The sequence below is a fragment of the Panthera leo genome, chromosome A1 (genome assembly GCF_018350215.1).
Source record: "Panthera leo isolate Ple1 chromosome A1, P.leo_Ple1_pat1.1, whole genome shotgun sequence".
Lineage (NCBI taxonomy): Eukaryota > Metazoa > Chordata > Mammalia > Carnivora > Felidae > Panthera > Panthera leo.
In genome coordinates, this window is record NC_056679.1 from 85,812,320 (window position 1) to 85,822,193 (window position 9,874).

At 35.7% G+C, this 9,874-nt stretch overlaps 1 pseudogene; it reads right to left on the reverse strand.

Annotated features, from left to right (window-relative positions):
* Positions 1 to 1,809: 1,809 nt before the first annotated feature.
* LOC122229689 lies at positions 1,810 to 2,934 on the reverse strand (annotated as a pseudogene).
* Positions 2,935 to 9,874: the final 6,940 nt, after the last annotated feature.

A 9,874-nucleotide genomic window follows, 5' to 3' on the forward strand; every position in this document is an offset into this window, starting at 1 on the left:
GGCAGCTCCCAACCACTACTTCCACCCATCCTAACTTGTCTGGTGTGGCTTGTCTACATATAGTTGTGGAGTCTGTTCTTCCAGTCTTCACATGGCTCTCTGGGTTATTTACTTACATGTGAGTGATAACCAGTTGTACACATGGGATGAGGTGAGTTTGGGTCATCCTCTTACTCTCCTATCTTCTCAATCTCTTTTTAACACCCTATTAAATCTTTTCTCCTCAACAAAATTTAAACAAACAGTGGCAGAACGTGATAAATCTACTCTTTAATGTATTTTTAAATCATGGGGCGCCTGGGTGGCTCAGTCAGTTGAGCTCCTGACTTCAGCTCAGGTCATGATCTCACAGTTCGTGAGTTCAAGCCCCGCGTCGGGCTGTGTGCTGACAGCTCAGAGCCTGGAGCCTGCTTCGGATTCTGCGTCTCCCTCTCTCTCTGCCCCTTCCCCGCTCATGCTCTGTCTCTCAAAAATGAATAAACATTAAAAAAAAATGAAAAAATAAATCGTTATTATTTTCAAAGTCATTTGTGTACATTTTATTTTTCATTTCAAATGATTCTCTCTTATTTTAATGAATCAAAACTTTCTGAAAGGGCAGATGAAAGTATATTTAACTTCTGGAACCTCTAAAATTCTTGAAAATTAAACATTGTTGGCATCCAGTCATATTTTGCACTACTAGCATATTTTTTTAACTTTTTAAACGTTTATTTATTTTTTTTGAAAGAGAGAGAGAGACAGAGCACAAGCAGGGGAGGGGCAGAGAGAAAGGGAGACACAGAATCTGAAGCAGGCTCTAGTCTCTGAGCTGTACGCACAGAGCCTGACACGGAGCTCGAACCCACAAACCATAATATCATGACCTGAGCAGAAATCAGATGCTTAACTGACGGAACCAGCCAGGCACCCTGCTACACTAGCCTATTAATAAGACAGTAATTTTAGCAAAAGATGCCAATAGGCCAAGCCCCTTAATAAGGCACAGTAGACAATGATGCAAACTGAGCAAGTTTGATACTGTCAGACAAGAAGAGGGGTTTTAGGATGATGTTGCTCAAAGGGGATGCAAATCAAGCTTGTTGGGAGTCATCTTTTTTACATGAGTAGACCATACTAATATCTTACTATTTAGTAATTTGTTTATGAATTTTGAACTCCAGAAAACCTGCAGTTAAATTATACCTTTTATACATTTTACATATAAAATCCATTCTGTTATCTATGCTACAATCTGAGGAAATAAAATGAATACCACCTTAATCAGATTAAAGCTCTTGTACTAATTTGTCAGTACAGTCAAAAAAATGATTTAGGTGTTACTATTTTAGTTTGTAAAGGGGAGATTGATTAATCTTCCCAGTATCTTGGGGAAGAAATGTTGTTTATTCAAACTTTTTCTTAATACAATCATTTATAGCATAAAACAATTAAAAGTGGAATTAACCATATGATCCAATAATCTCATTGATGGGTATTTAACCAAAGAAAATGAAAACTCTGATTCAAAAATATATATGGACCCTGATATTTATTGCAGTATTATTTACAATAGCCAAGATTTGGAAACACCCTAAGTGTTCATTGATAGATGAATTGATAAAAATGTGGATAAAGAAGATGTGGATAGACACACACATACACACACAAACACACACACACATACCTACATATATACAACAGAATATCACTTAGCCATAAAGAAAAATAAAATCGTGCCATTTACAAAAACATGGAGGGATCTAAAGGGTATAATGCTAAGTGAAATAAGCCAGTCAGAGAAAGACAAATACACAAATCAATGTAATCTTAGTCATGACTGAAGGCAAAACATTCACACATACACTTTCTCTGGGCTCCCTTGACTACACTGTTCCTCAGACTGTAGATAAGGTGGTTTAGCACAGGGGTGAAGACAGTATAGAACACTGACACTACTTTATAATGGTTAGCTAACCTGTAGGATTTGAGTTGCATGTAGATAAAAATAGCAGCTCCATAAAACAGTCCCATCACAGAGATGAGAGTAGCATGTGTCAAAAGCCTTTTTGCCAGCTTCTCTAGAACACATCTGGAGAACTGCAGCAAGGATAAGACTATAGGAAATCAGAATGAAAGAAAATGGGACCAGGATAATTATTAACATATAACAGACATACATCACATATTCAAAGAAAAACATATCAGCAGAAGCCCAGGGGGTTTCACAGAAGAAATGATTGATCTCATGTGTATCACAAAATGGAAAACTTGGGGTGCCTAGAAGACTCAGTCAGTTAAGCATCTGACTTCAGCTCGGGTCATGATCTCATGGTTGGTGGGTTTGAGCCCAACATCAGGCTCTGTGCTGACAGCTCAGAGCCTAGAGTCTGCTTTAGATTTTGTGTCTTCCTCTGTCTCTCCACCTCCCCTGCTCATACTCTGTCTCTCAAAAATAAATAAACGTTAAAAACTATTTCTTAATGAAAATGGAAAGCTCAGGGCAGCAGAAGCCTGCTATCAGCTGACCCAGGAACCAAGACACCACAGTCATTCTCAGGCATAATTGCCAGCTCATGAGGACAGGGAATTTCAGTGGGTGGCAAACAGCCATATAGTGGTCATAGGACATGGCCACTAAGAGGAACCCCCCCCCCCCAAAGTGTGGAAGAAGAAGATCAGCAACCCAAGACCAGCATATGAGATGGACTTCTTGTCAGTCAAGTTGTCAGCTGCAATTTTGGACACAATGGTGGAGACCAACTCTATGTTCATGAGGGAGAGTTGGCTCAGTAAGAAGTACATGGGCTGTGTATCCAGGCATCTTGATGAATCAGGAGAATCATGAGGATCTTGCCCACTGGGGAGGTGAAGACAGATCCATCACAAAAAGAACTAGGTGTGGTTAAAGAGTCCTAGGAGAATAAAATATGACGGGGTGTTCTCATTTTTCATAATTTCAAAAAGTGTGACACTGCAAATGAAGAAATAGATGACAGAGTTTTCACCATTTACAATACTCTATTTGATCTACATATTTCTTGATAGGTGCATGTTTGAAAATTATAAACCTGTTTTACATCTTTCATCTGCCATTTACAAATATTTTAACTTGGACATAAAATTATTTATAACTTTTTTCCAATTTTTTTCATTTTCAACATTTTCTAAATAAGTATCCCCCACTTTTATTATTAATTAATTGGCATAATGAATAAACATTCTTGATAAATTGCAATTATATAATAAGTGCGTCTTTGCATCACTTAACACCCATATAAGTGAACAGGAGGACATTATTCACATAATTTGTAATTTACATTTGTACCTTTGCCATATATCATCGCCAATATTATTAGAAGCTGAGATCAATTAATGTGTTTAACTATATAAAAGCTAGGTCTTTTATATGAGAGTTATACATATATAACTTATCAAAAGCTTTTTAAATTTATTTTTTAATTCCAGTATAACATACAGTGTTACATTATTTTCAGGTGTACAACATAGTGATTCAACAATTCTATACATTACCCAGTGCTCATCAAGGTTAATGTACTTTTAATCTCCTCAGCTATGTCACCCATTCTCCCACCCACCTCCCACTGGTAACAACCACTTTGTTCTCTATTTTTAAGAGCCTGTTTCTTTTTGTTTGTCTCTCTTTCTCTTTGTTCATTAATTTTGTTTCTTACATTCCAATTGTGAGTGAAATCGACTATACAGACTCTTAGGGATTTCCTGCAGAGAAGTTATGTATACATTATATCTCTACCTGTTACTATTTTAGTTTGAAATGCAGAGAGACATCCCTACTTTGGATCTTTTATAAAATTGTCATCCACAAATCAAATTGGGGAATGCTAAAAATATGTTATTCACAAATCATTAGAATGTTTTTACACCACACCCCACAATAATTTTTTTTTTTTAATGTTTATTTATTTTTGAGAGAGAGAGAGAGAGTGTGTGTGAACAGAAGAGAGATCGGGAGAGAGTATCTGAAGCAGGCTACAGGCTCTGAGCTGTCAGCACAGAGCCCTGACCCGCGTGGAACTCACAAGCCGTGAGATCATGACCTGGGCCAAAGTGGGACGCTAACGGACTGAACCACCTAGGCACCCCCCCCCCCAATAAATTTTTGAATTACAAAGGCAAATAATTTTGAATATTGTTATTTTTAATTGAGATATAACTTATAAACACGAGAATGCTCACATCTAAAGAATACATTTCAACCAGATTCAGTAACTTGGGCTTGTAACAATGAGCCTACTAACAAGAGACAATTCTCACCAGACCAGAAGTAAAACCACTCAAACAAGATAAAAACACTGGGGCCATTTGTATCTCTATCCTAGTTTGACTTCTTCTAAAATTTTCTGCTACTTAAAATACAAAGCTGGTGTTTTGTTTTTGATTTCCTGTCTTTTTCTCAACTTAATATATTTTTAAAGATTTTGCCAGAATTTTACATTTACAAAGGGTTTTCTCTTTTTGTTTATAAATAATATTCCCATCTCTGAATGCATTACTGTTTGTTATTCACTGTTTTTTTATGAACATGTGAGCTATCTTCAGTCTGGAAATTTTATGACTAAAACTGCTATTAAACTTTCTTTTGTGATAAGTGTTTTTATTTTATTTGGTAAATGCCAGACAAATTTTTAGTAAATAGTTTTACAAAATGGTTGTTCAATTTTGCATTTCCACCAACAAATCACAAGAATACTATTTGTTCCAAATGACAATTATGGGTAATGTCAACTTTTTTCATTTTACATATTCTAGTATGGGGTAACTCAAGAAACTTTCATTTTACATTTATCTAATGTGTAATGATTCCTAGAAATTTTGTGTTACCCTATTGCTTATGTATGTATCTTCTTTAGTGAACTATAAATTTTCATCATTAGAAAAACAAACAAATATGTAGATACTTCCAAAGCAAAAATAATTTCATGGATTGCTAGTAAATAGTGTATGACATTCATAGAATTATTTGGAATTTTGAAACATTATATTTGCATTTCTTGTTATTATTTTATTTTTATTACAATCTTTCGCTCTTCAGTTTTCAAAGACTATTTTAATTAAAATGGATATTTATGTAATACAACTCTTTGACTATGCCCATTGGTCTTCAATTGTACATTTATTTGTATATTTATTTTAATTATTCATCATAACATAATATTTCAATTCCACTGGCGAAATTATATCTTGAAAATCGGATACATTTTTTCTGCAGCAGGTAATTTTTGCCTACTGAAGAATAAGAAATAGGTTACAGAATTTAAGGTTTTGGTGTGTGTTCACTAAATATTCCTTGTGTTTTAATGTTAAATGATTATATAGCTGCAATGATTTTCAGGAAAGAAATTTGGCACTTTTAAAGAGGTTGTTGGTTTTTCTATTCAACGCATTTTTTTAATGTTTATTTTTGAGAGAGGGAGACAGAGTATGAGTGAGGAAAGGGCAGAACAAGAGAGGGAGAGAGAATCTGAAGCAGGTTCCAGACTCTGAGCTGTCAGCACAGAGCCCGATGCAGGGCTTGAACTCATGAACCGTGAGATCATGACCTGAGCCAAAGTTGGACACTTAACCAACTGAGCCACACAGGTGCCACAATAGGTTGTTGTTTTTTTCAAAGGAAATAATTATAAATATATAGAAATTTATTAATATATCTCTGAATTTGCAACTTTGTATTTATGTGCTCTCCAGAGACCTAACAATAAAATACAAAATTAACTTTGAGACAGTAGTTTAACATAACACATTTAAAAGTTTACTTTCTTACTTTTCCCATTTTTGCTTAATCTGAATCCTATCTTTCACAACACCTTTATAGCAATTTCCCGAGTCTTATAGTCTCTTTCTCATTAACCAAAAAAGACAAATAATCTAGAAAAGAAAATGTCAAGGAGAATGGAAAGTTCCAGTTTTACAAACTGCTGTGGCACTTTGGAAATGGCACCTATAGACTTTAGAAGAAGGGTTATTTGAGGAATTTTTTCCAAACCTGAATGCCATGCTTCAGCATTTCTAATTTTTTAAAAAATATATTTATTTATTTTTGAGAGAGAGACACACACAGAACACGATAGGGGGAGGGGCAGGAAGGGAGACACAGAATCTGAATCAGGCTCCAGGCTCTGAGCTGTCAGCACAGAGCCCAACATGGGGCTCCAACCCACATACAGTGAAATCATGACCTGAGCCAAAGTCGGATGCTTAACCAACTGAGCCACCCAGGTGCCCCTCAGCATTTCTACTTGATCTTTACCCTTTTATTGTAGTTTAAACCTTGTTTGTGCTCCTCAATATAGTCATACTTTGATCCAAAGGTAATTTTGTTATATATTTTATATCTGTAAAAACTTTTAGATTCATACATTAGTTAATCCTTCATTCAAATGGAGTAAAAATAGTTGAACATAATGAAATAACTGTATATAACAATAAAAGTAAACATAAAATGTCTTTAATTCATTAATTACTCTGTGTATTTTGCTTAACATTTCACTTTCATGTTTTCATTTTAATGATTACCATAATCTGAGAGGTACATTCAATATTTGCATTTTTTGAAAAAGGAAGGCAAGTATATTGGGGCTGAATTCATGGTTCCCTTCACAGAGATCTGAACTCAATTGTCTGATTTTAAATAGTTTGCAGTACAGTTATGCAAGTAGGGGTGGACATCCCCTCATACACAACACAGAAATCCATGGCACTTAACTAACCTTTCCCTTCCTAAAGAACAAGATGTTGTCCAATGAAGCCACTTTGTTGGGTTAAAATAGATTAACAATTACTGTGGAAAACGGTCTTCACATTTGAATGTGAGTTCTCACACCAGAATTTCAGGACTTAAACCCTTGGTTATAATTGGGGCATGTTGTCTAATCTCTGTGAGACCATACAGATCTCCAATTATAAACAATTAATAACTGTAAGATGCTAATTAATACTAGATGCTTAAATAGGGTCCACCATTCATAAATGCTCATTATTGTATACTTGACATAATAATTAGGTGTAAGACCAATAAATTAACTGATTTTTTTTGTTATGTTTACTTTTATATTTAGTTATTTGGTACCCATTTAATTGACTTATGAATCCACCAAGAATAAAAATAATCATCATTACTTAGATAAAACAGATCTTTTTATGTACGTCTCTGTAGTAGGCTGCCTGAATGATAAGTAGGTTCATTCATTGACTTTGCAAACATGCAGGAGACTCTCAACGCTGCAGCAAGTGAGGTCAGCCTAGTGGCCTTCCCTAGAATTTTTATCAAATGTAAGAGACAGACCAAACACAATTCCTTTAGCAGACAGTATGCTCTCAGGCCCTGAAGAATAGGAATAAAATATGCTAAGAAGAGAGGGTGTAATGGGGAAGGGTTCAGAAAGGTGGGATTTTTTTTTTTTATTAACAAATGCTTGATCTCACTTTGTTTAATCAGTCTGAATCAGACTATCTCCCTTCTGTCTCTGACACCAGGATTCTTCTGCTGTTCCCTGAGGAATGCCTGTCTATCTCTGTGACCCCACCCCACTCCACACAAAGAATTTCCTCATGTACCCTTCACTTCCTCTCCCAGCTGTCTCCTAGAGACCTATGTCACCTATCAAAGGGTGGGTATTTTCTCTTCCAGAAGCTACATGACACAGGACGTCAAGGTGGTAGGTGTCCTTCCTGTGTCTCCTTGGTCCTCTCAAACTATTTATCCAACTTCCCCCTGCATACTTTCAGGTACTTTGATGCAAATTCCCAGATTGAGGCATCACCCCATGCCTCTCACTATAGAAGAAGTGACATTGAAGCAGACACATGAATGCTGTGAGAAATGGTTAGACACCAAAGAGGAGGGACTTGTTGGAAGCCTCTGGGAACCAGTGAGCCCAGTGTGTTAGATGTGAAAGAACTCATCAACAGTGTTCTGTCCTGGGTGGTGTGAAATTGGTAATGTTTAATGAGGTGAGAGAAGAGGACCCTGGGGTAACATTAGGAACCAGGTAAGAAAAGGATGAGTAAATCATTCAGGGTACATAGAGCAAACATAAACTCAGACAGTGAAACTGTGGCTCAAATAAGATGAACTGTCAGAGCTGGCCAGTTCTAAGCAAGAAAGAGAAGCAAGGAAGAATAAACTAAAGAGAAAAAATACCCACAAAAGGATATTTTTACATGAAACCTTAGATATTGGAAGACTGCAAAGACCTTAGAAATGGAGGGGAAGACTGTAGATGTGGAAGAAAGAATATGACAAAGCTGCAAGAAGGCAAGGTTATATAAATATCAATGCTGTAGTTTCAGTGGAAATGGGAGCTCGAGATAGGGAGATTTGTGTTTTCCTTTGTTTGATTATTTGGTTGCCTGTTTCACAATTTATAGGAAGTGTTTTCCTTTGTTTGATTATTTGGTTGGTTGTTTCATATTTTTTTTAGTGTACCTGGGATCAAATCTGTATGCATTGTAACCTAGCAACTTATATGCAATGCTCAAAACTGTGTTGCAAAAAGAATAAACTGGACTAAACAAAAAATGTATTTATGGGAAAGGAGAAATTAGAGTCAGACATTTATGTCAATTATCTTCACAATATCATAATCATTTGAGTTCTATGTCATAAAAGCATGTATTATACATTTTGAATAAACATACTGGAATTATCCTAGATCCCTTACCCCCAAAATGTATGACCCAATACGAATGTTAAAGATAACAAGAAAGAATCACAGGGAAACCTCTTGATTTTTCCCTTCCCAAATTATTTTTTTAATAATTTGGTGAGTTACTTTTCATTAATATTCACACATTATCATTATGAATAATAAGCTACCTGTGGGCTCACAGGTTTCTGCTCCTGAACTCCTGTGTTTTATTTCCTGTACAACACATCCAGAATGAATGCAGGAGTACACATTATTACATGTATATGAAATTCATGGGATAAAGGAATGAGTGTGTGCTTCTGATCCCAACACTCTTTCACTGTCATTGTCCAAAGTGTACTTTATCAGGCACACTCTACTGACTTCAAGAAGAGGTGTGAAGCATGTGGTCACATGTGGATGGTACTGAAGTAGTACAGATTTAGACATTCCATTTAAAAAGGATAGAATTGATATTTTAGAGTCACCATGACCACACATGGTATGTAGCACTGTGAGAAGGAATAACCCAGGGGAATCATTTACACAAGTAGAACAGGTGGGAGATGATAATTTTCATAAGGAAGAGTGCAGAGATAAAGACAATTTGGGATAACTTTTTTCAGATTTCTGGCTTGGGCTATTGTAAATGGTGGTACCAATGGTGGTACATGTTTCATAGAACTTTGGCAGTTCGTGTTGGGCATGATGAATCTGATGTCGATGTGAGAATATCCTCACAGGACTCCCTTAAATGGGTTATGAAAGCAAAATGGAATAGATGTAAGATCACCTTGCAATGATTCTTTGGTGTATGTTTTTGTGTCCTGAAAAGTCAAGAGGAAAAAAAAAGTTAATTATAATGTCAAATGGCTAGTATAAAATAAATTTGTGAACAGCTCAGCTGACTGATTTCATAATAAGGAACATTGCTTTGCTCCCCCACGCACATCTGTATGTGTGTATATGGGTGGGAAGCAAACCACATACTATCGTTCAACATAATGCATTTCTGTTTCCCCCAGAGAGCCTCATGAACCAATTTCACCAGGTACTGGTACACAATATAGTTCTGATCACCACATCGAATTTTATTTCTTTATTCAGTTATATTCCTTCATATGCTGAATATTACACTCTCTTTTTCTAGTATATGATAGCTTAAATGCTTATTTAAAATATCAAGAAATAATAATAACAATAGTAATAATAAAGAAATGATAGAA